Source organism: Ursus americanus, chromosome 31 (assembly GCF_024610735.1).
Source record: "Ursus americanus isolate L20-20 chromosome 31, mUrsAme1.1.p, whole genome shotgun sequence".
NCBI lineage: Eukaryota > Metazoa > Chordata > Mammalia > Carnivora > Ursidae > Ursus > Ursus americanus.
Genome location: NC_142157.1, coordinates 4,249,495 through 4,274,361, shown reverse-complemented (window position 1 = coordinate 4,274,361; position 24,867 = coordinate 4,249,495). Strand labels below are relative to the sequence as shown.

Sequence of the window (24,867 nt, the reverse complement as noted above, 5' to 3'; positions counted from 1 at the left end):
TTGTTCTGTATAGTTAAGTCTGTTTCTTGGTTTCTCTCTCTTTTTCATTCCCTTCGTTTTGTTTCCTAAATTCCACATATGAGTGAAATCATCTGGCGTTTGTCTTTCTCTGACTTATTTTGCTTAACATTATACTCTCTAGTTCTATCCATGTTTTTGCAAATAGCAATATTTCATTCTTTCTTATGACTGAATAATATTTCATTGTGTGTATATACCACTTCTTTATCCATTCATCTATTGGTAGATCCTTGGGCTGCTTCCATAATTTGGTTATTGTAAATAATACTTCCATAAACATAATGGTGCATATATCCTTTTGATTTAGTGGTTTGGTATTTTTTGGATAAATACCCAGTAGTATAATTACTATATTGTAGGATATTTAAACTTTTTGAAGAACCTCCATACTGTTTTCCACAGTGGTTGCACCAGTTTGCATTCCCACCAACTTTATACAGCATTTCCTTTTTTCCAATTCCTTGCCAATACTTGTTCGTTCTTTCTTTTTCTTTCTTTCTTTCTTTCTTTCTTTCTTTCTTTCTTTCTTTCTTTCTTTCTCTCTCTCTCTCTCTCTCTCTCTCTCTCTCTTTCTTTCTTTCTTTCTTTCTCTTTCTTTCTTTCTTTCTTTCTTTCTTTCTTTCTTTCTTTCTCTTTCTTTCTTTCTTTTCTTTTCTTTCTTTCCTTTCTTTCTTTTACAGGTGTGAGGTGATATCTCATCATAGTTTTGATTTGCATTTCCCTGATGTTGAGTGATATTGAACATCTTTTCATGTGTCTGTTGGTCATCTATGTCTTCTTTGGAGAAATGTTTTTTCATTTCTTCTAGCATTTTTTAGTTGAATTATTTGGTTTTTGGTGTTGAATTGTATAAGTACTTTATATATTTTGGACACTAACAATTTATTGGATGTGTGATTTGTAAAATTGTCTCCCATTCAGTACGCTGTCTTTTAGTTTTGTTGATTGTTTCCTTCACTGTGCAGAAGTTTTTTTTTTTTATGTTGATGTAGTGTCAGTAGTTTATTTTTGCTTTTATTTCCCTTGCTTCAGGAGACATATCTAGAAAAATGTTGCAATGGCTGTTTTCAGAGACATTACTTCCTGTGCTCTCCTCTAGGATTTTTATGGTTTCAAGTCTCACATTTAGGTCTTTAATCCATTTTGAATATATTTTGGAGTATGGTGAAAGAAAGTGGTCTAGTTTCATTATTTTGCATGTAGTTGTCCAGTTTTCCCAACGCCATTTGTTGAGGAGACTGTCTTTATCCCATTGCATATTCTTGCCTCCTTTGTTGAAGATTAATTGACCACAAAATTGTGGGTTTGTTTCTGGGCCTTCTATTCTGTTCCATTGATCTATATGTCTATTTTGTGGCAGTACCATACTGTTTTGATTGCTATAGATTTGTAGTATAACTTGAAATATGGAATTATTATAACTTCCACTCTGTTTTTCTTTTTCAACATTGTTTTAGCTATTTGGGGTTTTTTGTGGATCCATACAAATTTTAGGATTCTTTGTTCCAGTTCTGTGAAAATTGCTGTTGGTATTTTGATAGGGACTGCATTTAATCTGTAGATTGTTTTGGGTACTATGGAAACTTAAATAATATTTGTTCTTCCAATCCATGAGCATGGAATGTCTTTCCATTTCTTTGTGTTATCTTATCTTCAGTTTCTTCCATCAGTGTTTTATAGTTTTCAGAGTACAGGTCTTTCACCTCCTTGGTTAGGTTTATGCTTAGATGTCTTATTATTTTTGGTACATTTGTAAATGGGATTGCTTTCTTAATTTCTCTTCCTGCATCTTTGTTATTAGTGTATAAAAATGCAACAGATTCCTGTATGTTGACTTTGTACCCTATAACTTGACTGAATTTATTTATTAGTTCTAGTAGCTTTATTGTGGAGGCTTAGGGTTTTCTACATATAGTATCATGTCATCTGCAAATAGTGAAAGTTTTATTTCTTCCCTATGAATTTGGATGCCTTTTATTTCTTTCTTTTGTTTGATTGCTGTGGCTAGGGCTTCCAATACTATGTTGAATAAAAGTGGTGAAAGTGGACATCTTTGTCTTCTTCCTGATAGTATGTGGAAAACTCTCACTTTTCACCATTGAGTATGATGTTAGCTGTGGGTTTTTTATACATAGCCTGTATTATGTTGAGGTATGCTCCCTCCAAACCTACATTGTTGAGGGCTTTTTTTTTAATCATGAATGGATGTTGTGTTTTGTCTAATGCTTTTCTGCATTATTGAAATGATTGTATGGTTTTTTTCTTTTGTCTTATTGATGTGATATTTTGCATTGATTTATTTGTGATTATTGAACCACACTTGCACCTTGAGAATAAATTCCACTTGACCATGGTTAATGATTTTTTTTAATGTATTGTTGGATTAGGTTTGCTAATATTTTTGTTGAGGGTTTTTACATCTATGTTCATCAGAAATATTAGCCTGTAGTTCTCTTTTTTTGTAGCGTCTCTATCTGGCTATGGTATCCGGTTAATGCATGCCTTGCAGAATGAATTCGACAGTTTTCCTTCCTCTTCTGTCTTTTTTGAAATAGCTTAAGAATACCTCTTCTGGGGCACCTGGGTGGCTCAGTCATTAGGCACCTGCTTCGGCTGAGGTCATGATCCCAGGGTCCTGGCCAGCATTGGGCTCCCTGCTCAGCAGGGAGCCTACTTCTCCCTCTCCCACTCCCTCTGCTTGTGTTCCCTCTCTCACTGTCTCTCCCTGACAAATAAATACATAAAATCTTTTTTAAAAAATTAAAAAAAGAATACCTCTTCTATATTTTGGAATAGTTTGAGAAGAACTGGCATTAAATCTTCTTTTAATGTTTGGTAGAATTCACCTATGAAGCCATCTGCTCCTAGAGTTTTGTGTGTTTGGAGTTTTTTGACTGTGGATTCAATTTCATTGCTGGTAATAGATCTATTCAAATTTTCTATTTCTTCCTGATTCAATTGGGAGGTTACAGGTTTCTAGGAATTTATCCATTTCTTCTAGATTGTCCAATTTGTTGGCTTATAATTTTTCATATTATTCTCATAATTCTTTGCATTTCTGTGGTGTTGATTGTTATTTCTCCTCTCATTTCTGATTTTATTAGTCATACATTTCATCTTTTTGTTTTGATGAGTCTGGCTAAAAGTTTATTAATTTTGCTGATCTTTTCAAAGAAGCAGCTCTGGGTTTCATTGGTCTGTGGTAATTTTTTTCCTATTTTGCTTATTTCTGTTTTAATCTTTATATTTTCTTCTGCTGGTTTTGGGTTTTCTTTGTTCTTCTTTTTCTAGCCCATTTAGCTGTAAGGTTAGGTTGTGTGCTTGAGATTTTTCTTCTTAAGGTAGGCCTGTATTTGCTGCATCCCAAATATTTTGGACCACTGTGTTTTCACTCTTTAAATTTGCATGTGTTTTTTTTGTGTGTGATTTCCTCTTTTATTTCTTCATGACCCATTCATTGTTTAGTAGAATGTTATTTAGCCTCCATTTATCTGTGCTCTTTCTAAACTTTTTCTTGTGGTTGATTTCTAGTTTCATAGCACCGTGTTCGGAAAAGATGAATTGAGGGACACCTGGGTGGCTCAGTTGGTTGAGCATCTGAGTCTTGGTTTAGCTCAGGTCATGATCTCAGGGTCATGAGATCGAGCTCCACGTCAGGCTCCACACTCAGCAGGGAGACTACTTGAGATTCTCTCTCTCCCTCTGCCCATCACCCTGCTAACCCACACACATACTCTCTCTCTCTCTCTAAAATAAATAAATAAATAAATCTTTAAAAAAGTGATAAGATGAATTGAGTGACTTCAATCTTTTTGAATTTTTTGAGATTTGTTTTGTGGCCTAACATGTGAGCTATTTTGGAGAAGATTTCATGTGCAGGTGAAAAATGTGTATTCTGCTGTTTTAGGATAGTATGTTCTGAACATTCTGGCTTGTAAATTTTTTGCTGAAAAATCCACTGACAGCCTTATGGGGTTTCCCTTGTATGTACTTGTTTTCTTTTCTCTTGCCGCTTTTCAAATTCTCTCTTTATCACTATTTTTTTTTTTTTGCCATTTTAATTACTATGTGTGTTGGTGTGGACCTCTTTGGGTTGATTATGTTGGAAAATCTATGCCTCCTGGTTCTGAATTTCTCTTTCCTTTCCCAGATGAGGAAAGTTTTTAGCTATTATTTATTCAAGTAATTTTCTGCTTCCTTTTCTTTCTCTTCTCCTTCTCCTTGTAATACAAATGTTATTATGCTTGATGGTGTCACTGAGTTCCCCAAGTCTAATCTCATTTTGCATAATTTTATTTTCTCCCACCTGCTCAGCTTGATTACTCTCCCTTACTCTGTCCTCCAGGTTTCTGATTCATTCTTCTGGCTCATCTAGTCACTATTTATTCCAACTAGTATATTTTTAATGTCATGTATTGTGTTCTTTATCTCTAATTGGTTCTTTTTTTAACCTCTTTGTTAAGGGCCTTACTGATGTCCTCTACTCTTTCCTCTAGCCCAGTGAGTATATTTATGATCATTACTTTGAATTATTAGGCATATTACTTACCTATGTTTTGCTTAAGTTTCTTGCTTTGATTTTGTCTTATTCTTTCATTTGGGGCATATTCTTCTGTCTTCTCATTTTGTCTAACTCTCTGAGTCTATTTCTGTGTGGTCGGAAAGACAGCAATGTCTCCTGCACTTGAAAGTAATAAGAAAAGGTCCGATAATGTCCTGCCATGCAGTGTCCCCTGTTCACTAGAACCTGGAGCTTCAGAGGTGTCTGCTTTGTGACACATGTGCCCTGCTGTTGTGGCTGAGCTGCTTTTTCCTTTAGTCCAGTTGTCGGCAATGACTGGCTTTGCCTGTTGTTGGAAATGTTTGGTTCCTTTGGTGTTGGTGGGCCAGTCTGGGGACACTCTGGGCTTGAGTTGAGACAGGCTAGACATTTTCCAGAGATGTGGTAGCCCCAAACTGTCGGGCACTTTCCCTGTGTTGTCCCCTGAGACACTTCTGTTGGTGGGTGGGCATGCAGTCAAACCTCTTCTCTCCCTCCAGCTCACTGCTGAAGCCTCACTTTGACTACAGTGTGTGGTATTTTCCTCTCACTGGGGCAAGAGTCACTTGGAGTGGTATTGGCCTCTGAGTGGGCTGCTTGCACACTGCCGGTACTGTTTTGGTTGGGCTCTAGCCAAGAGAGTATTGGAGAGGGTGGATCAGTGGAAGAACAGTGCTGGGGGCAAGATGCAACAGGGAGTGGTACTGACATGCTTTGTGTGCCTGTGGTTGTCTATAGGAGGGGCCTGTAGCTCTGGGACTGAAGCAGCCTATATGACTCCCCAGAAGCATAGCATGGGGGTGGGTGAGTGGTGAGGGCTAAGGTTCTAAGCAAGCTTTGCATGCTGTTGTTCCCATGTGAGAGGGAACTTGCAGCACCTGGACAGAGGTAAGCTCTCTGGAGGGGTAAATTGGTAGAAACAATGTGGAGGGGCAAGGCAGCAGTGTTGACAAGTTAGGTAGCAAGTCCAGTAGGTGGCCGTGTGTTTATGCTGGGGGGCAGAAGTGGGAAATGGTGCTTGCCAGTTCCTTTATTCCTAGAGAAGTTCCCCAGAAATTTCTGTCCCTCTGGGACAGGCTCTGAAATTAGTAAATAACTCTCCTTCTTGTGTGCCCCCAGAAGCCTTTCAAACTGCTGTTTGTATGCTGTGTCTCCATGGGCTGTTTGTTGTGGTGTCTCTTTACAGCATGGACTCAGTTTTCTCTCACCCTCCAGGTTCTCCCAGAACTAAGCCTGCTCATTTTTTTTTTAATTCCAGGTTTTAGAGGTGCTTGGGTGGTGCAGTTGGTTAAGCATCTGACTCTTCGTTTTGGCTCCAGTTTGATCTCAGCGTTGTGAGATTGAGCCCCCACTTGGGCTCCACACTCGATGTGAAGTCTGCTTGAGATTATCTCCCCCTCTGCCTCTGCCCTTCCTGGTTGTGCTTGCTCTCTCACTCTCTAAAATAAAATAAATAAATATTTTTTAAAATTCTAGGTTTTAAGTCCCACTGGTTGTAGGAACTCATGAAATTCAGCCTTTCAGGTTTCCAAAGCCAAATGTTATGTGAATATGTCTTCCCCATGCAGGCTCCTTGTGGTGGGGGTCTGTTTCTCTCTCTCCTCTCTGTGCCGGCAGTGTTTCTCCCTTCCACGGACAGCCCTGTGTGTCCATTTAGTTCCCAACCCCATCTCTTCCCTTCTTGCCCTCTTCAATGTGGTCTCTTCCCTACATTTAGTTATAGAGTTTATTTTGCCAGTGATCTGGATTATTTACACCGATGTGAGTATTATCTAGTTGTATCTATGGGGCAAGGTGAGCCTACGGTACTCCACCATCTTCCCTGGAAGTCTTTCCCTTTTTCTAGACCACATCTTCTTTACCCATTCATCCATGTATGGACACTTAGGTAACTTCCATGTCTTGGCTATTATACATAATTTTGTAATGAACATGAGGACACATATATCTTTTTGAGTTAGTGTTTTTATTTTCTTCAGATAAATACCTGGAAGTGGAATTGTTGGATCATATGACAGTTCTTTTTTTAATCTTTGAGAAACTGTTTTCATGGTGGCTATACCAATTTACATTTCCATCAGCACTGCACAAGGTTTCCCTTTTCTCCGCATCCTTGCCAACTCTTGTTATATCTTGTCCTTTTGATAACAGCCATTCTAACAGGTGAGAGGTGTTACATCATTGTGGTTTGATTTGTATTTCCCTGATGCTTAGTGATGTTGAATACATTTCCATGTACCTTTCAGTCGTCTGTATGTTCTTTGGAAAATTATGTCCTCAGATCCTCTGTCCATTTTTTAATTGGATTGTTTGTTGTTTGGTGTTAAGTTGTATGAATGCTTTATAAATTTTGGATCTTAATTCTTTATCAGATATTTGCAAATATTTTCTCCCATTCAGTAGGCTGCTTTTTCATTTTGTTGATGGTTTCCTTTGCTGTGCAGTAACTTTTTAATTCGATGTAGTCCCACTTGTTTTTATTGCTTTTGATGCCTCTGCTTTTGATGTCAAATCCAAAATAATGTTGGCAAGACTGATGTCAAAGGAGCTTAGTGTATGTTTTCTTCTAGTTTTAAGGTTTCAGGTCTTACATTCAAACCTTAAACCCATTTTTGAGTTAGCTTGTGTGTGTGTGTGTGTGTGTGTGTGTGTGTGTGTGTGTGTGTGGTGTAAGAGAGTGGTCTGGTGTCATTTTCTTTTTTCATGTGCCTCTCCAGTTTTCCCAGCTCATTATTGAAGGGAATAACTTTTCCTTGTATATTCCTAGCTCTTCTGTCATGAATTCATTGACCTATGTGTGTGGGTTATTTCTGGGCTCTCTATTCTCTCCCACTGTCTCTGTGTCTATTTTAATGCCAATGCCATAATGTTTTGATTACTGTAGCTGTGTGATATACTTTGATGCATAATGCCTCAAGCTGTGTTCTTCTTTCTCAAGATTGCTTTGGCTATTTGGAGTCCTTTGTGGTTCCATAAAAATTTTAGGACTTTTTTTATTTCTATGAACAATACCATTGGAAATTTAATAGGATTTCATTGAATCTGCAAATTGCTTTTGGAGTATGAACATTTTAACGATATTAATTCTCATGAGCACAGACTATCTTTCCATTTACTTATGTTTCTTTAATTTCTCTTATAATTGTCTTCTAGTTTTCAGTGTATAGGTCTTTGACCTCCTTGGTTTAATTTATTCCAAGATATTTGTTTTTATATAATTGCAAATGGGATTGTTTTCGTAATTTACTTATCTAATAATTATTAGTATATACAAATGTAACAGATTTTTATATTGATTATTGTATATTGTATATTGATTATTGTAATTTGATATCCTGTAACTTTCCTGAATTCATATATTAGTTCTAATGCTTTTTCAGTGAAGTCTTTATGGTTTTCTATGTATAATGTCATGTCATCTGCATCATTTCATCTACATCATATCATAATTCTTCTTTTCCAATTTGGATACCTTTTATTTATTTATTTTTCTTGCTCACATTTTTTTTTCATAGTACCTCTCGGCAGGCAGCTTTGGAAAACAAAATTTGTGGCCTCTCTATCCCTTTGATTTAAAGGAACCAAGTTTGTAGAAAACAATGAAAGCCTTTTTCCCCCATCCCCTAGTCACTGTGATGTGGTGAGTACACTCATCTTCAATGTGACTCTAAAGTAATGAAAACTCCAGGAATATCTTGATTGCCCTTATATTTAACTCTACAACTCTGCTCATGTCTAAATTGTAAATAACATCATTTTATAATTAGAGATAAAAAGCTCAAATCACATATATGATCAGGAGCTCTTGATTTCCATTCTCTTTCTTTCTTTTTCCCCCTTTTCCTTGCAATACTCTTCTTCTCCTCTGTTTTAAGGTACAGAACTTTGTATGTTGCCTTAACTCCTTTCATGGAATGAGGAAGACTACAAATAATAATAATGTCAGCAATACAAGAAGTAACATTTTGTACATGAATTTAATCTAAACTGTTATTTTCGACATCTTTTCTATTTCCTATTTCCATCATACATTGTGCGTTTTCTTCCCTCGATGTTGCAAATATTGTAGTTTGATATTTTTTTCCCAATAGTAAAATAATATGATGGCAAAAATGTTAAAAAGGGAAGATGTAGAGGAACTATTACATGAAAGTAATGCATTTTGGTTAACAGTTAAACACTCTATTAATAATTAATAATAATAATTATTAAGGGTTTATAAATTAGCCTTTATGCTGTGACTTTCTCTTGATAAAACCATTTGGTGATGTATTCAAATTGTGCTGCATATGAAGGTTGGCAGGGGAAGGTTTGTAAATGTACAAGCTCATCAGGTCATTCAGAGGAGTAGGATTAAGTAAGTAAGAAGTAAGAAAGTACTTAAGAAAGTGTCTGCTTAAGTAAGTAAGTAAGTAAGTACTTAAGAAAGTAAGTGTCTGCTTTCCTTATTTTCTTCATATATTTCTCTTGTTCTCATTTAGGGGATGACCAAGAAGACACTGATGCAACAAATACTGTATATAAAACTTATTGGGGGGGGGTGCCTGGGTGGCTCAGTCGTTAAGTGTCTGCCTTCGGCTCAGGGCGTGATCCCAGGTCCCTGGGATCAAGCCTCGCATCAGGCTCTTCCGCTGGGATCCTGCTTCTTCCTCTCCCACTCCCCCTGCTTGTGTTTCCTCTCTCGTTGGCTGTCTCTCTGTCAAATAAATAAATAAATAAATAAAAATCTTTAAGAAAAAAAAAACTTATGGGGAAGTAGAAAAAGCAAGAACCAATGAGAATGATTTTGCATTCCTTTTAGGAAGAGGATCAGAACATCACAATAAGTTCTGAAAATCATATATATATATATATATATATATATACACACACACACACACGTAATTGCAAATTGCTTTGCATAACTGACAAAACTTCAAAATTTTCTGTGAAAAATGTGTTCTTTTCAAGCAAAATTTTCATATTTTAGGGACCATTTGTAATTATTCTTTTCTATTTCCAGTTGAAGCATTGTGAAATGCTTCAGAGCTGGGGTATCAAACAGTGTTTTGTACAAACCAGTAATTCACTAAGTATGCCTTCTGCCAGGAACTTGGGCACATGAAACTAAATGACTCATTTTCCTTTTACACTAAAAAGAAGGTTTGTAGCCCTAGATAAGTCATACACCTGTCACATACACATGGTGTGTGTCTATTTGATGCCAGCACAACCACAAAGAAGGTGAAAAATTGGATCAAACTAGTGATTTATTAATTGTTTTATTGAATTCAACTTCTTTCCTTCACATTTTCATTTACTTTCACATTTTGGACTTCTTTATTTTTTCCAGATCACTGGTGACATATTTTACACTTTAAAAACTTTAAGAAAATAATTTGATTGACTTTATTTTTGTACTTTATGTACTTCAAAATATTTTTAATGGCTGTACATTAAGACTAATTGATTTATATTCCTGAGGGTTTCTAAACTGACAGAATGTCTTCCTGAAATTCAAATAAAATTTGTATGATTTCTGATCTGCAACAAAAACTAAGTATGTTGCATTTGCATCTGTGTGGCCTCCTGTGTTTATGAATGGAGTTTTGTCCTATGGAGGTGGGAGGTAAGAAGTTTACACTTAGGATCACTAATAAATGCCTGGCAAACCCTTGTGCGATAACATATATCTAGGCAGATTGAAAAATTTATTTTAAAAAAATAAAGTTTAAGCCCATTATCATTTTTGAATATTTTTATAGATTTAAACAGTAAAAAAATGCAGAATTGAATCTGAAATCGCTTCTATCTATCCCAATTAAACTGTTTTTTTTTTCAATTATGCTATTCTATGTGCTACTAAGGTTTTGAAAACACCTATTTTTTTAAAAAAAGATCTTATCTATTTGAGAGAGCAAGAGGTGGCATGGGGGGGCAGGGGCAAAGGGAGAAGGAGAAGCAGACTACCTGCTGAGCAGGGAGCCCAATGCTGGGCTCAATCCCAGGACCTTGGGTTCATGACCTGAGCTGAAGGCAGATGCTTAACCTACTGAGCCACCCAGGTGCCCCTTGAAACCACCTTTTATAGAAAAATACCTAGCCTACTTTTTACCATTAAAATGCTATTAAATCATGTCCACTACTGAAGCTAAATAATTGACAAGTAAATAATTTTAAAATATTATAATTGGCTTACTAACTTAAAGGAAGCTTTACTATTTCCAATCTAAAAAATATTCTTAAATGCTGATGTCTTTTTGAATGCAAAATAGTTGAACTATTTATAGTTGAAATAAGGCTCATTGTTTGTATGTGACCAAAGAGTTTGCTGAAATCGTTGACTTCTAAGCAGGTGGTTTTGATGTTATTTAGAGGCAAACTAAGATACATTCAACCTCAACATCTTTAAATATCTAGAAGACTACTATATCCAAGTATGAAAATAGTAGAAAATTTAATTGACTTGGAGGCATGTGACATAGAGTCACAAATATTTTTATTTTTAAAATATCTTTTTCTTTTCTTTCCTTTCTCCTTTCTTTCTCCTTCTCCTTCTCCTTCGTCTTCATCTTCCTCTTCATCTTCTTCTTCTTTCTTCTTCTTCGTTTCAAATACACCTTCTGGAACAAATGAATGATTTTTATGGGTAGTCATCAAAATAATAAGGACACCTTTTTATTTTTTATTTTTTAAAGATTTTATTTATTTATTTGACAGAGATAGAAACAGCCAGCGAGAGAAGGAACACAAGCAGGGGGAGTGGGAGAGGAAGAAGCAGGCTCATAGCGGAAGAGCCTAATGTGGGGCTCGATCCCATAATGCCAGGATCACGCACTGAGCCAAAGGCAGACGCTCAACCGCTGTGCCACCCAGGCGCCCCTATAAGGACACCTTTTTATAATGAAGACATATAACTTTAAAATATCTCCCTTCAATATAATGAAATATTTAACCAAAATTAACTCTAAAAGAAAAGAAAAAAAGGAAATCTGATTTCTATGGTAAGTATCAATCAAAAATGATAGAAAATTCTTTTTTAAAAAAATTTATTTAAATTCAATTTAATTAACACATACTGTATTATTAGTTTCAGAAGTAGTATTTAGTGATTCATCAGTTGCATATAACACCCAGTGCTCATTACATTAAATGTCCTCCTAATGCCCATCACCCAATACTCCATTCCCCTACTTATTTCCCTTTCAGGAACCCTTAGTTTTTTCCTATAGTTAAGAGTCTCTTATGGTTTGCCTCCCTCTCTGTTTTCATCTTATTTTATTTTTCCTTCCTTTCCTCTATGTCCAATCTGTTGTATTGCTTAAATTCCACATATGAGTGAAATCACACAGTAGAAAATTCTTAATATTAATTCTTAATAAATTTATAACTATTATGAGAAACTGAGCTCCTAGTTCTATATAAGTATCGAGCCATAATTAACTAATTATTTATTGACTTTACAAAAATTAGAGAATTATATGGAGGTGCCTCAATGTCATGTCACATGTCCTAATACACCATTTTTATTGTTGAATTAATTCTCTTATGTTGAAAAATGATTAAGATACATAGATATCAATTACATATAATATTTTAAGAAACTAAAAATAAATATAATTGATAATGCCTTGAGTAGAAAATATGAATAACAAAAAATATTGCTCTTGGCATCATTAACAGATAACTGGTCAAGACTGGTCTTAAAGCTCTTTTTCTTTCTTTCTTTCTTTTTTCTTTTCTTTTTTTTGCTCCTATAGTTTTTAAATATGCTTTCTGTTTCCAGTCTGGTTTAGTTCATATTTCAAACTTTAAAAAAGTATTTTTTTTACAGAATAAAATCAATTTGTATTACCCCAAACAGAACCATCTTTATAATAATTTATCAAAAGCATTTTTAATTAATAAGCTGTTAGAACACTGAGACTTTAGGAAGACATTTAGAAGAAGTTATATTTTATTAATTTATTTAACTTCATTAGAAAGAAAAATTAAGATTTGACTAGTACTATCAACATTAACATAAAAATTTAATACATATTTGATCCTCAAATGTTATTGTATCCTGAACCTGACATGCATTCTTTTATGCTTATTTTTTTATTTGTTTTTATCTAAATCTTTGTTCCATTGGTCAAAATGGAAAGGTTTTGCAAGAATTATGAAACAACAGCTACAAATCTGTTTTTAAATTTATAATAATAAGAACCATATGGATAGGTCCCCTTGAGTACTGGAGTTCCTCAATTCAGGGCAAAAAGGTGAGGGTGGACATTTAGAAGCTTATTGCTGAGTTCATCACTTTTGGGAGACTAAGACAGGATGCCCCAAATAAAAACATGCCAATTTATCTTGAAATAGAATTTATTAAAGATATAAAACTGTGTTAATTATGTGTAATATGTATTGTCTTAGCGGGTAGTCAACTACTTACATTTTCACAGTTTTCACATTTATGTTTATCTCCTTTCCTTTGTGTGTAATTGTTTAACAAGTTGTTCAAAGATACATAAGGCTTGAATGTAGCTGTTCCCAGCTATTTTGAGATTTTAGGAGGCTCCTTTGCCCATCCTTAGTTAAAAATTTTAAGAGCGAGAGAGAGAGAAAGCAGTGAATTAGGTGCATGGAGTTCAAACTTGCAACTGAATAAAGGCTTTATTTTTTTGCAACAAAGATCTCCCAACTCTTGGAACACCAAAACTGAACTTGCCCATCTAGGACAGGTTGCAATGAATGAGTGGCCCAAACCTCTCTGTTTACTACTTAGGGCACTAAGAGAACAGATGACTACAAGCTCTCCTTTGGCTCAAGATGGAGACACAGAAGGGGCAAAGCTGTGAATATCCAGTCCCTCCTTCCAAGCTCACTGCTCTGGTCACCCACTCTATTTCCCTGGAGACCTAAGGGTGGAGCAAGAGGCCAGGGTATCCAGGGAAACCCCCCTTCATGTAATCAGGAGTGTAGGAAAGAAAAAATCCCAAGAGGCCATTTCACTTATTTCCGTATGTGTGCTGCATGTTATAAAATAATTGTTTTCACAAAAGGAACTTCATTTATTCATTAGTAAATATAATTTCCAATTTATTTTAATCAAGGCATATAAAACTAAGAGAGGATGATCAAGAGATAACCAATTCTCCCACAAATGAGTTAATATTATTTCAAATAAAAGCAAAGAAATTTGGTGTACTATTCCGCTTTCATTCAAGTGTTACATAATTTTTTAAAATACTTCATCTAGGTCTGTGATAATAATTACTACCTTGGAGGCTCCCCAAAGATCAAGGTATTATGGATTCCCCCTTCATTCTCTGAGGCAGTAAATCACTTGTTCCTTTTACTCAATTAATTACATTAAATGTCACTGCAAAACAGGACACCTTATTTTGCAACTTGCACAATAAAGCCACATCTCTGGTGATAAGTAGTCATCAACCATACCACATGCTGAGTTATTGTTTCAAGAAGATTCTATAAATAAAAACAATACTGATATTCATTGAGAGACTACTATTGAGAAAACACTGTACAGGGTTCTTAATACTCACTCTGTAATTTATTCCCCAACTAAGGTTTGGAGAGCTTACATAAATATGCCATGAACACACAGCTTATAAGTAATAGACCCAGGATTTAAACCCTAATTTGTTTTATTCCAAGATATGTGCTGCTTTCACTCTACCACTGCATGGTAAAGGAAGAGTGCTAGTTCTGAATTTGTATAAGTATGAACTTCTTTGCTCATTTATTGCATACATTAAAAAGGAAAGGTAAAACAATATTTTCTGCTATGAAAGATTAAGAATTTCAACTTACAGTGAGTACATTTTTCCATCTCTTCTTGCTCACTCTTCCTCCAAATTTTTGTTAATACTTTATTTTAGTATTCCTATTAGTGATAACTTTTGTAATTTTAAATATTACTTTTAAACTTATTTTTCTTGATCTAACAAATGGTATTTAATTAAATGGTATTTCTTGATGCCACTTTATATTTGTGTAATGATTTCTTAGACAGATTTTTGTTTTCCCTGGTATTTCTAATTGCCTTTTTTTTGTTAGTGACAAATAAATCCCATGACTTCACTCTATCCCTGAAATCATTCAAATGTGTAATTATAGTATTTGTTCAAGTTATTCTTCTTGAAGACAGTCTACTTGGATTTAAATTAACTGATCACTGCCAACCTGAAATTATTTTTCTTTCTAATCTTGAATTAAATCTTCTCTTTCTTGGATACTATGTCTTCTTTTTTTCCTCATTTTGTTGGAGAATATTATGTAGTTTGTTTGGTTTTTTTTTTTCAGAAAACATGTAAAAATAAATTTCTAAGTCCTTGGCCTTGTAAAAATACCTTTATTTTTCTTTCATACTTGATAGTTTCATGGGATATAGAATTTTAGATTCAAAATTTTTGCTATTAGGACTTTGAAGGCATTTCTCCATTTTTTTTTAACCTGTAGTGTTGCTGATGAGGAATCTGATAACAATTCAATTTATTTCATTATTTGTAACTTGTTCTGTCTACCAACTTATACAAATTCTTACTTAGTTCTCTGTGTTCTCAGTTGTTGATAAAGAGTCTTGCAATCAGTTTCCTCGTTGAGTGTCCTGATACTATTTGGATTCTCCCACTCATAAGCAGTGCCTTTCCAGCATAACCTAACCCCTCTACTGCAGTCTTTCACCTATTTATTCTGCCTTGTGACTTTTTAAACTCTGGTTTATCCATCAGTTCTTCAATTTAAAATTCACCAAAAGCTCAGGTTTCCTTATGATTTCCATTTTCATTCTCAGCACTGTAGGAAACATTTTTCTTTTGTAAATATTACTGTTATTTCAGTGGGAAATTGGGAGGGAAGGCAGGTAATCAGGTATGCCTGGTCAACCTTCTTAAAATTGTATGGGTAGAATTTGGGTAATATCCAATATAAATTTTCTAATAAATATCCAGTATATAATATAATTTGGTATATTATTTTGGTAAAAATAAAGTGAGAATAAGCATTACAGAATATCATCAACTGTATCATCAACACCACCCAGCAATCTTGGATTTCCCAAATCAGTTAAGTTTCCTACTTGTCACATTTACAGTTTTAAACTTCGTTCAATTCTTCAGATTTCTCTGACTTACACCTCCCCAAGCAGTCTAGGCCTTCTCCAGAGAGAAAATAAAATTAATTAAAAGTAATTTCTTTAACTTTTCATCACTATATCTGTACCTTGCTTGCATGCATGCCTATTTTTTTTCTTCCTTCCATATACATTTGGAAAAGATATCCTTCTTCCTGTTCTACAGAATTATTCCCCTATGCTTTGGACCTCCTCATGGCCTAGTTCTATCGTCATCCTCATGTTCTATTCCATCTGCAACTTTTTCTTCAAACTGCCTCCTTTGTTTTAACATTTGAATATGCTCATCTCCAATCTCAACCAAGCCACCCTTGATTCCACATTATCCAATACCGATAAACTATAGATCTCACATTACTTTCATAGTCACTTTCAAAAGAGTAATATCTATACTATTAGTTTTCATTTCATCACTTCTATTACAGTGTGTAAGGGAGACTGTTTCTCTCAAAGTTCTAGTGGTGACTCTCTGGGCTTTCCTCTTCTTCCTTTCTTTTTTTTCCTCTCCCCTTTCCTCCTCCCGCTCTTCAATCTCCTTTGTAGGCTTCTCTTCTTTCATTAAATATTGATACCTCTCAATCTCTTTCCTGGGCCTTATGTTCTTCTTACTCTATATACTTGCCCCGTTCAATGTCCTCTTCTGTCTTGGCTTTATTTCCAATTTATATATTGAAGATTCCTAAGTCTATCTTCTACCAAAACACTTTTGTGGGCCTTAAGTTAAACTGCCTCTCAAATGTTTTCACTAGGTGTTTTTGGTCATTGTGAACTTAATGAGTCTACAACTAAAGTCATTTTTCCTCTGAAGGTGTTTTGCTTTCAGTATTTCTTAGCTCAGTGAAGGTTTCCTCTATGCCTTATTGAAGCTCTAGACCTGACAGGAATCCTTGAATCCTGCTTTCCCTTCTTGGCCCCTTCTCTGCACTTCACCTTCAAAAAACCCTATAAAGTTCTATGTTCACCTAGTTCTATTTTCCAAACATTTGCCAAATACTGTTTTTCTACACTCTTTCTGCTACTAGCCTCATCCACTTCACCATTAATTCTAGCGAAATAATTATTTTTATGACCTCCTAACTTATATCTGCCCCTAGTGTTCTCTCTTCATCCAGTCTCCAAACTCTAATTAGAGTGATTTTTTTTTAATAAAAATGTGAGTCTAGTAATCTCACATCCTTGCCTAAAATCTTTCAAAAATTTCCCGTTCCTTAGGATAAAGTGTTCTGCATCTCACACTACTTCTGTATGAGACCAGGCCAACCTGAACCTTAAGTTCTCTCTCATTTTTGTGGTTTATTGTGCATACTCTTCCCTCTGCCTGGACCACACTCTTTTTCACCATTAAATTGCAGCTGAAATATCATCTCCTTCCAAAGATATTCCTTAGTTTCTATAACATGCTAGGTGTCCCTGAGCTTTCCCTATCATGATAACTTACACATATGATTAATAAACAAATGCTTGATGTCTACATTTCATCTGAGAGTATGTTTTATAATACCAACAACTCTTTTTTTCTTGCTCACTAATATATTCCTAGGGTTTACTTAGCACGGTGTCTAGCACATAGTAGACAATCAATACGTGCATAAAAATATGAATAAATAAGTGATTAATTGCATGTGTCAGTAGACACAAGATGCTGAGACAAAAAGTAAGACAAGAACATTAATTTGTTTTCTCAGAAATGTGAATAGAATCATGACAATTGATGTTAGTGTCCCTGTGATTCATTGCATGAATTTTCAGGATGCCTGATTAATGGTATAGATGTACAGTCTGTGGCCTTAGGAGATAATGAGACATCAGGTTCACTGTGGCTGGAACCCATGACACTATCCTCGGCATGGCTAAGTAAGGAGACCAATACGAGTATACAACTATGCATTTTTTCAGGTTAATTGAGGTATAATTGACATATTCAGTTATAAATGTTTAGTGCAATGTATGTAAAATTTGGTGACTATATGCAGAAATTCATTATTATGTGAGTGGTTAATAAATTATTTTTTACAATTATTGCTGCAAAGAAAGGTCCAAGAATTCCTGATATTACCAACTATTTTAGCAAGTTGTTTCTTCTGTACTCTATGGTGCCTGCAAAAAGTGGGAGTAAAAAATCTGAATTACTTGGCATTTACTGGGTAAACAGCATTTCATTTTTACACAAACATTGACATTAATTAAGTCTTCCAACATCTGGGATGTAGGTAAGTATTCTGCTAACTTTGCAGAGAAGGAAATGAAATCACAGTTGTCCGGCAGTTTGCCAGGGTCACTGAGCAAGTCAGTGTCAGGACTGGGAGTACTACTCAGGAATTTTTGGCTGTGACTTTTCTTTTCAACGAAACTACATTCATAAGGGAAAAACATATTGGACATATATTTCTGTTTTTATTTCCTATCAAACCTGGAAGGCTCAGTAATCTCATGAGAATTCCTGTTTCTAATCTTAATTTTATGACTGAGCACATCATAGTAAGAATAACACAGGCATTTCCAATGTCATACATCCATATGAATCAGAATTTTGGAAAATATTTTTCCTTTCCTTTCCTTTTTTCTTTCTTATTTTCTTTTTGCTTCTCAAAAATGTATTTCAACCCAAGGAACTCAACTCTTCCAAAAAAATAATCATGATTATCAAGTGAAAGATATCCAAGTATGTTACACTTTTCTATTTCTAAAAACCATTTTGTAATATATGCTATTTTCACCATATTGTGTAAATTAAAAATATAAGAAAATGTTCATCCATCTTTGAAAGAAAAATTACACAATTGCTTAGTATAAAACCTAAGTAATGTCAGTCAAGTCAAATGTAAAACTGATCTACCCCCCTTTTCCCAACAGTTCTGTCTGATTCATTCAAGTTTATTGTAGACAGAAGTAAATTGTCATGAACAGTCTATGGCAAGTACTGAGGGAGCCTGGACTCTGGGTTAGGGTGACTTGGGCTCTAAGTCTACATCTGCCAACAACATGCTGAGTGACTGTGGGCAAATCTTTGTGCTTTAATTTCATCATCTATAAAATGGGGATAACAACAGTACCCACCTCATGGGTTATCATGAGGGTTAAATGACTTAGTTTATGAGAAGCATTTAGAAAATCATTTATATTTAATAAATGTAACCCATTTAGAAAGATGCCTGGCACACAGCTATACTTTATAACTCTCAGCTATTAATATTGTTTAAGATTTAATTGATATATTTTGTATTTCTAAAATTAGTTTTAGATAAATGTTCTATATGCTAAGAACACATTGAGTATGGAAGGGGAAAAGAAAGTTGTTAGAACAGGAAGGAGAGATGCAGTTTGGCAGAAGGCCAGATTTCCATTTGTAGCTTATTTCTGCAACATTTCCATAAACTTCCCTTGAGTACAATGAAAAGCTGTGTAAAGCCATACTCCTGGCTTTGAATGAACCCACAGCAGAAGGGAATTTTCACAGTAAAATTGAAGAGGCTGGCTAAGAATGTTCAGCTACTTTTCCCTCACAAGAATGAATACAGAAAAATGTAGGCTTATCATTTTTAGCATATTTTAAAATTGCTCTCAGACAGTGGCAATTGTGATAAACATTTGCTAGGGGAATGGCAAACATGTCTGTGCCTTACATTTTACTGGGCTGCATAAAACCTGATATTTGAGGAGGAACAGCCTTTATTCTATCATTTTAGAGATAGAGATAGCTGATGAAAGGTGCTTCTTGATAAATAAGAAATTGTTTGTGGGGTACATGCTTTAAAACTACGGCTAATACCCCAAAGCAGAATTTAAGTTTTAAAAACACCCCACATTTTTAAAATTTAATAATCATCTGTAGGCTTGATACTTAAAAATACAGTTCCAAATTTTGGTTGCTAGTAAATTTTAGATAGCATTTGAAGCAAGAGCTGTAAAACAATCTGGAAATTAGAGCATTCAATGTGCTGGTATATGTTACAAGCGTAGAGAATCATGTAAAAATACACTGATAAAAATCATAGAGTATGTACTTAAATTTAAAACATTATACAACTTTAGAGAAATCTAAACTTAAAGATACTATTCTGTCTGTATTAATCTCAGAGACAAATTAGCTTGTGTCCTCTTGAGTTTTTACACTACTCCTTAATAGTTTGAAAAACGTGGATTTTCTTGAGGTAGAACACAGTGTTTGGTGTTTAAAAAAAAGCATTATGCATCAAACTGAAATGAAATTGGTCATCGTGACACAGGCCTTTATCATGATTAACTGGAGTGGTTTTGCAGTACCACCAAAAAAACTGGAAATAACTGTGCCTTATTCAGCATTAATTTTAGGACTGTAAAATTTCCAACAAAAATTTCTCCAAGCATGGAAATTTAAATGATGAATTAGGAATGCACTGAATGATGCCATGCTATCTTCTCGGGGGTTTTGCTTGCCAAACTTCACCTTCAGATGGAAAACCCTACGTATGAAATTTCTGGTTAGTGGATCTATGCTTCCAAAAGCAGTTCAGAAACAACAGTTTGTCAATATGGCAATAGAAAAAAATATCCTATAAACAACTGTATGCAATTTTTAGGATGAAAACACAATTTCAGTGTTTTAAGCACCATTCACATTTTTGGTCAGTTTGTAACTGAAGTTGAATAAATGCAGTTAAACATAGAGTCGAAAGTAAATCTTATTGCTTCCTGTAATGCAAGAAAAGATCTTTTCTGGGCATCACTTTGTTAGTCAGTAGATAATTATTCTGAACCGCCTAAAAAATAAAACTCCTTTCAGATTTTTTCATGTATTTAGTTAGCCTTCTTTTCAATAATTACATCACATCAGGTAAATATCCATAAAAAATCCAATTTGTAGTTAAAAAACCTGACCCTGTTTATAGTTTTCTCTGTTATCTTATCTGTGGACCAGAACTGTTAACGTCATATCTTGGTAATTCAGGATCTTGGGCTGCACCCCTGATTTTCTGAATCAGGACCTATTTTAACAAGATTTCCCCTAAAGTTTGAGAATCACTACTCTGAGTAGCACCTACAAGAGTGCCTGGCTCATAATAGGTGCTTAATAAGTGTGTTGATCAGCTGGCTGACTGCATTAATAAATGATTTCATGTGAAACTGGCCATTAAGAGAGTTTGAGACAAAAATGTAACAGCAATATACTTCAGAGAAAAGGTTTTATCAGGGCATAGAATTTGGTATTTTATCCCGAGATAACCTAAGTAGGTACATTGTTAATTCTCAAGGAAAAGCACAGTTGTTTAAAGCTGTCTTATCATGAATGAAGTGAGAGTTCTGAAGTCAGGCCGCTAGGAGTACAGTGCTAAAGAGGCTTTGGCCATGGCTCTGAATTCCCTAGTGGTCGGTTGGCTAGATGCTGCTCCACCGCCATACTGTACCCCTAGTTTGGCTATGTATCCCAAGAGAGTAGCTGGGAAAAGAGGCCAGCATCAGTACTCCTAGTAGCCTGAATCTGGCTGTAGTAGGGTTTTCTCTGCTGAACAGAGGCTAGTGTGTAAAATGGAGGATGTAAAACAGTACTTACAATGAAACACTGTGTGAGCACCATTATTTTTTAAGGTCAGCTTACGTCTGAAGATAATAGAATTAGTCAGTGATTCACAAAAAGACATCAAAAATTTACCAACGGGCATCTTATGGCATGATAACATGCTCATGATTAAGGAAATGTCTTGATTCTGTTTCATTAAGATTAAGTCTGTTTTTACAGGGTAACAGTTTTTTCAGAAAGTTTCTTTATCACAATGATCTTATTTAATCTTATAATAAATGCCTTATTTAAAAATATAGGCTCTTGTGGAATCTGATAAGATACTTATATTATTGTACTATGTCTTCTGTTAAACTGGAAGCCAAAATGTATCAAGATATTTACAGAGAAAAAAGTAAAGATTTCTGTTTTGAAAACAAAACAAAACACACACACAACATACAGCGTAGATGCCATTAATGTGCAGTTGCTACACAAAATAAAGCCTTGCATTTTGAATTTGATTAGCCAGATAAGATGTTTGGGTATAGCTTCTCCATAATTAGGGCCTGTGTGCAGCCCTGTGTTACATTCCTTGTTAGGAATGTAGGTGCACAATTTTCACTTTTGCCCCTCCCCGACACCAGGTTTCCCCCCAGCCCAAAACAAAGTTCCTGGAAGGGAAGCGTTTTTGTAGCAATCACGATGTTCATTCAGGTATTGTGCCACACATTTGCACAGCTCTTTTTATCCATCATTTCAATTAATAGTCACAATATCTCTACATTTTTATGAAAGAGGAAACTAAGGATTAGTGGGCAAAGTAATGTGTGTGAAGCTCCCCGGCTATTAGGTGACAGAGGTGAAGATGATTCTTATACCCAGTCTCTCTGACTTTAAAATCTCCATCCCATCCTCTTTATGTTACTATTCTTCCACAGTATCTCTACAAACCAAAGATACCCCTTTCTATTCCAGAAGTTGAGGTGCTTTTAGGTTCATTTGTACCTGTTCTTGCAATGACAAGAAAAGCATATGCTACTTGGTAAATATTTTGCTAGGTCCAAAGCCAATTCCATTGATTTTTAGAAGAGCATAATCAATAGCATTTCTGCATAGCTGCTGTTGAGGACCTGTTGTACTCCAGGCCTGGGCTAGGTACATAAAAAAACACAAGGAAGAATCAAACAGCTTAATGGGGAAAATGCATATGTTAATTGATATGGTGATCAATACTATGATTTTAAACTACAAAACAATGACTATGGAAACATAGTGAAGAAGTGACTAGCTTTGCCCGGGTCATCCGGGAATATTCAAGAGGGAAGGTAAAATCACAACCATGCCTCGAAGGACGAAGGACGAAGAGGAATTTCCAGAGTAGGTAAATGAGGGGGATAGGTTGAGAGAGCGGCATGCACAAGATGTGAAGGTCTACACAGGTGGTAAATAGGGACAACTATAAATAGCTTAATCTCAGAAGGATTAAGCTTTATTCCACCTTTCAGATAATTCATGGATAATTTAGCTAAATAGTCCAGGCTTGATTAATTTGAAGAAAGGATACATTTTCATTTGGGGGGTAGGCCTGGTTGGAGAAGAAGGATTAATACTTGGGTAAGGGATAGGAGTTCCAGAGAGGAGAGGAAGCTGCTAGACAGAAGCTCTTACCTTGTTATGCAAATTACTTACAGAGACCATACTGGCTGGAGCCAATCTCTGAATTGCAACAACGGGATTAATCTGATCCTTCTAGATCTTCTCTCTTTCAGTTTGTTGTCCACTGAGAAGTTTTCCCTGTTTGTGTAAACTTTAGAATTCAGCTTCACACCGGTCCCAATAAATGGTCTTTAGGAAGGAAGGGGACGAATTTAGGGAGTCTGAGAAAGGGAATCATTCCAATTTAATTCTCCCATATGACTTCATAAATACTCAGTTTGATATGTAAAGTTGATACTAATTATATTCAAAATGCAGCATCCAATATCTGCAGGATGCTAGCAATGCTCAAGCTAAGCCTTCTATTGCATCATTTCATGTGGTTCCCTTTGTAATCCTATAACATAGAACTAGGTTTATTTCTAGGAAACTGAGTCCTGGACAGGTTACGAAATATACCTAGATTGTGCAGTTTGTCAGTAGCAGAGTTGAAAATTGAACTTAAGTCTGACTGGGAGTCCAGAGCAAATACATTTTGCTATCTTGCATGAGGTTGACTCTGATTTATCTCCAATTACCCAGTAGCACAGTAACATTTCTCCAGTACAATTAAATAAACATTAAACTTCTCTATTATTTTTTATCATACTAAATTTGTTTCACACAGTCACCACTTTCACAAGTTTTGCTCATTTTGCATGGTTGAGCAAATAGAATTTAAATAAATTGATAGCAACCTTGGCTACAGCAGACAATTTATGACTTTGTCCAGGTTTCTATAGCTTAGTAACTGGAAGCAACCCTGTACTCAGAAACCTTTTCAGTGTTTGAAAAGAAGTATATATAAAATGCCATTACTTTCATCCCTTTAGAGTTGTCTAATCATGAGTGGAAATAACCAGGATGAACCTTGATAAAACAGTGTGTTTCAGGCATAAGATAAGATATTTGGAGTACAAAGTTAACCCTGTGGCCATGCAGCTGTCCCACAGAACTCCCATGCATTTCCTGGCTTAAATGTAGAATAATAGTGCAAGGTTCTTAAATTTCCATCACTAAGTTCCTGGAAACTAATTTGGATAAAATAAGTATATTTTCATGTATTTTCCAAGAAGGAGAAAGTTAGATATTAACTATTTAAATGACTCATGTTTATATTTGTTTTTTAAATTATTTTTCCATTTAAAAATTTTTTATTATACATCACTGATATTTTCCCACTTTTACCCCCAGGTTCTTCATCAAAATTTGACAGAATTTATGATGCAAAATATTTTGAAGCAGAAAATACAAACACTGGATGAGAGTTTTCAGGTATATTTTTATTTTCACTGTATGTGCTGTTTGATTTTCAAAAAATAATGACAGTAGTAAAAGAAAAAATGTTCTGTAAGCCTGACCTTTATGAATGCCTGAGGAAAATTTTCAGGAAAGGCTACCTCCTTCTTTAATTGCAAGAGCCTAGCTCCTAGATTATATGGACTTTAAGGATCAGCTTGTCAGAAAGTCTTGAAGGAAATCTACCATTTTCTTACTGTTCGGGGCCTCTTGAACTGTAACAGCTAGTAGAGGAGTATTTATTTGCACGACAACGTGAACTGATATAATCGGAGAGAAAGCTAGCACTGCAGGACAGCCCTGCATGACATATTTCAATATTAAAACCAAACTTTAGTATACCTGTTCATATGAACCTATATATATATGTTACATATAATATATATATATAATTAAATAAATAAATATGATATTATTTATATCAGTTTAAAAAGTAAACTTTAGGTTTTATCTTGCCACAAGCTCTAAAGCAATAATCTGGGAGAGTAACTCAATTTTTCTCTATTCACTATGGTTTCCAGGTAATTTTCAATTATCTGAGCTGATGGTTATTTGTCCTGAGAAGGAGTCCCAGTTATTTTAAAGATGTATCTTGGATGATTATTTATCTCTGAATTTTATCCTATACTTTAATCAGATTCCTTTTGGAAACTTGCTTTAAATATTACTAACATCAAAATATCTTGTTGTGGGATAAACATTGCTTTTGTAACAAGA

At 35.0% G+C, this 24,867-nt stretch overlaps 1 long non-coding RNA gene across 3 annotated transcripts in view; it reads right to left on the bottom strand.

The window, feature by feature from the left end:
* Positions 1 to 9,742: 9,742 nt before the first annotated feature.
* LOC148107356 (uncharacterized) overlaps positions 9,743 to 24,867 on the bottom strand; it is a 29,813-nt gene continuing 14,688 nt past the window's right edge. Inside the window, exons 3-4 of one of the 3 annotated variants that reach the window (XR_015722503.1) lie at positions 22,825 to 23,001; positions 9,743 to 11,163 (exon numbers count right to left, since the gene is read on the bottom strand). This is a non-coding gene — a long non-coding RNA (uncharacterized LOC148107356). The remainder of the gene's footprint in view (positions 11,164 to 22,824; positions 23,002 to 24,867) is intronic. The other 2 variants (XR_015722505.1, XR_015722504.1) reach the window with 2 other exon arrangements.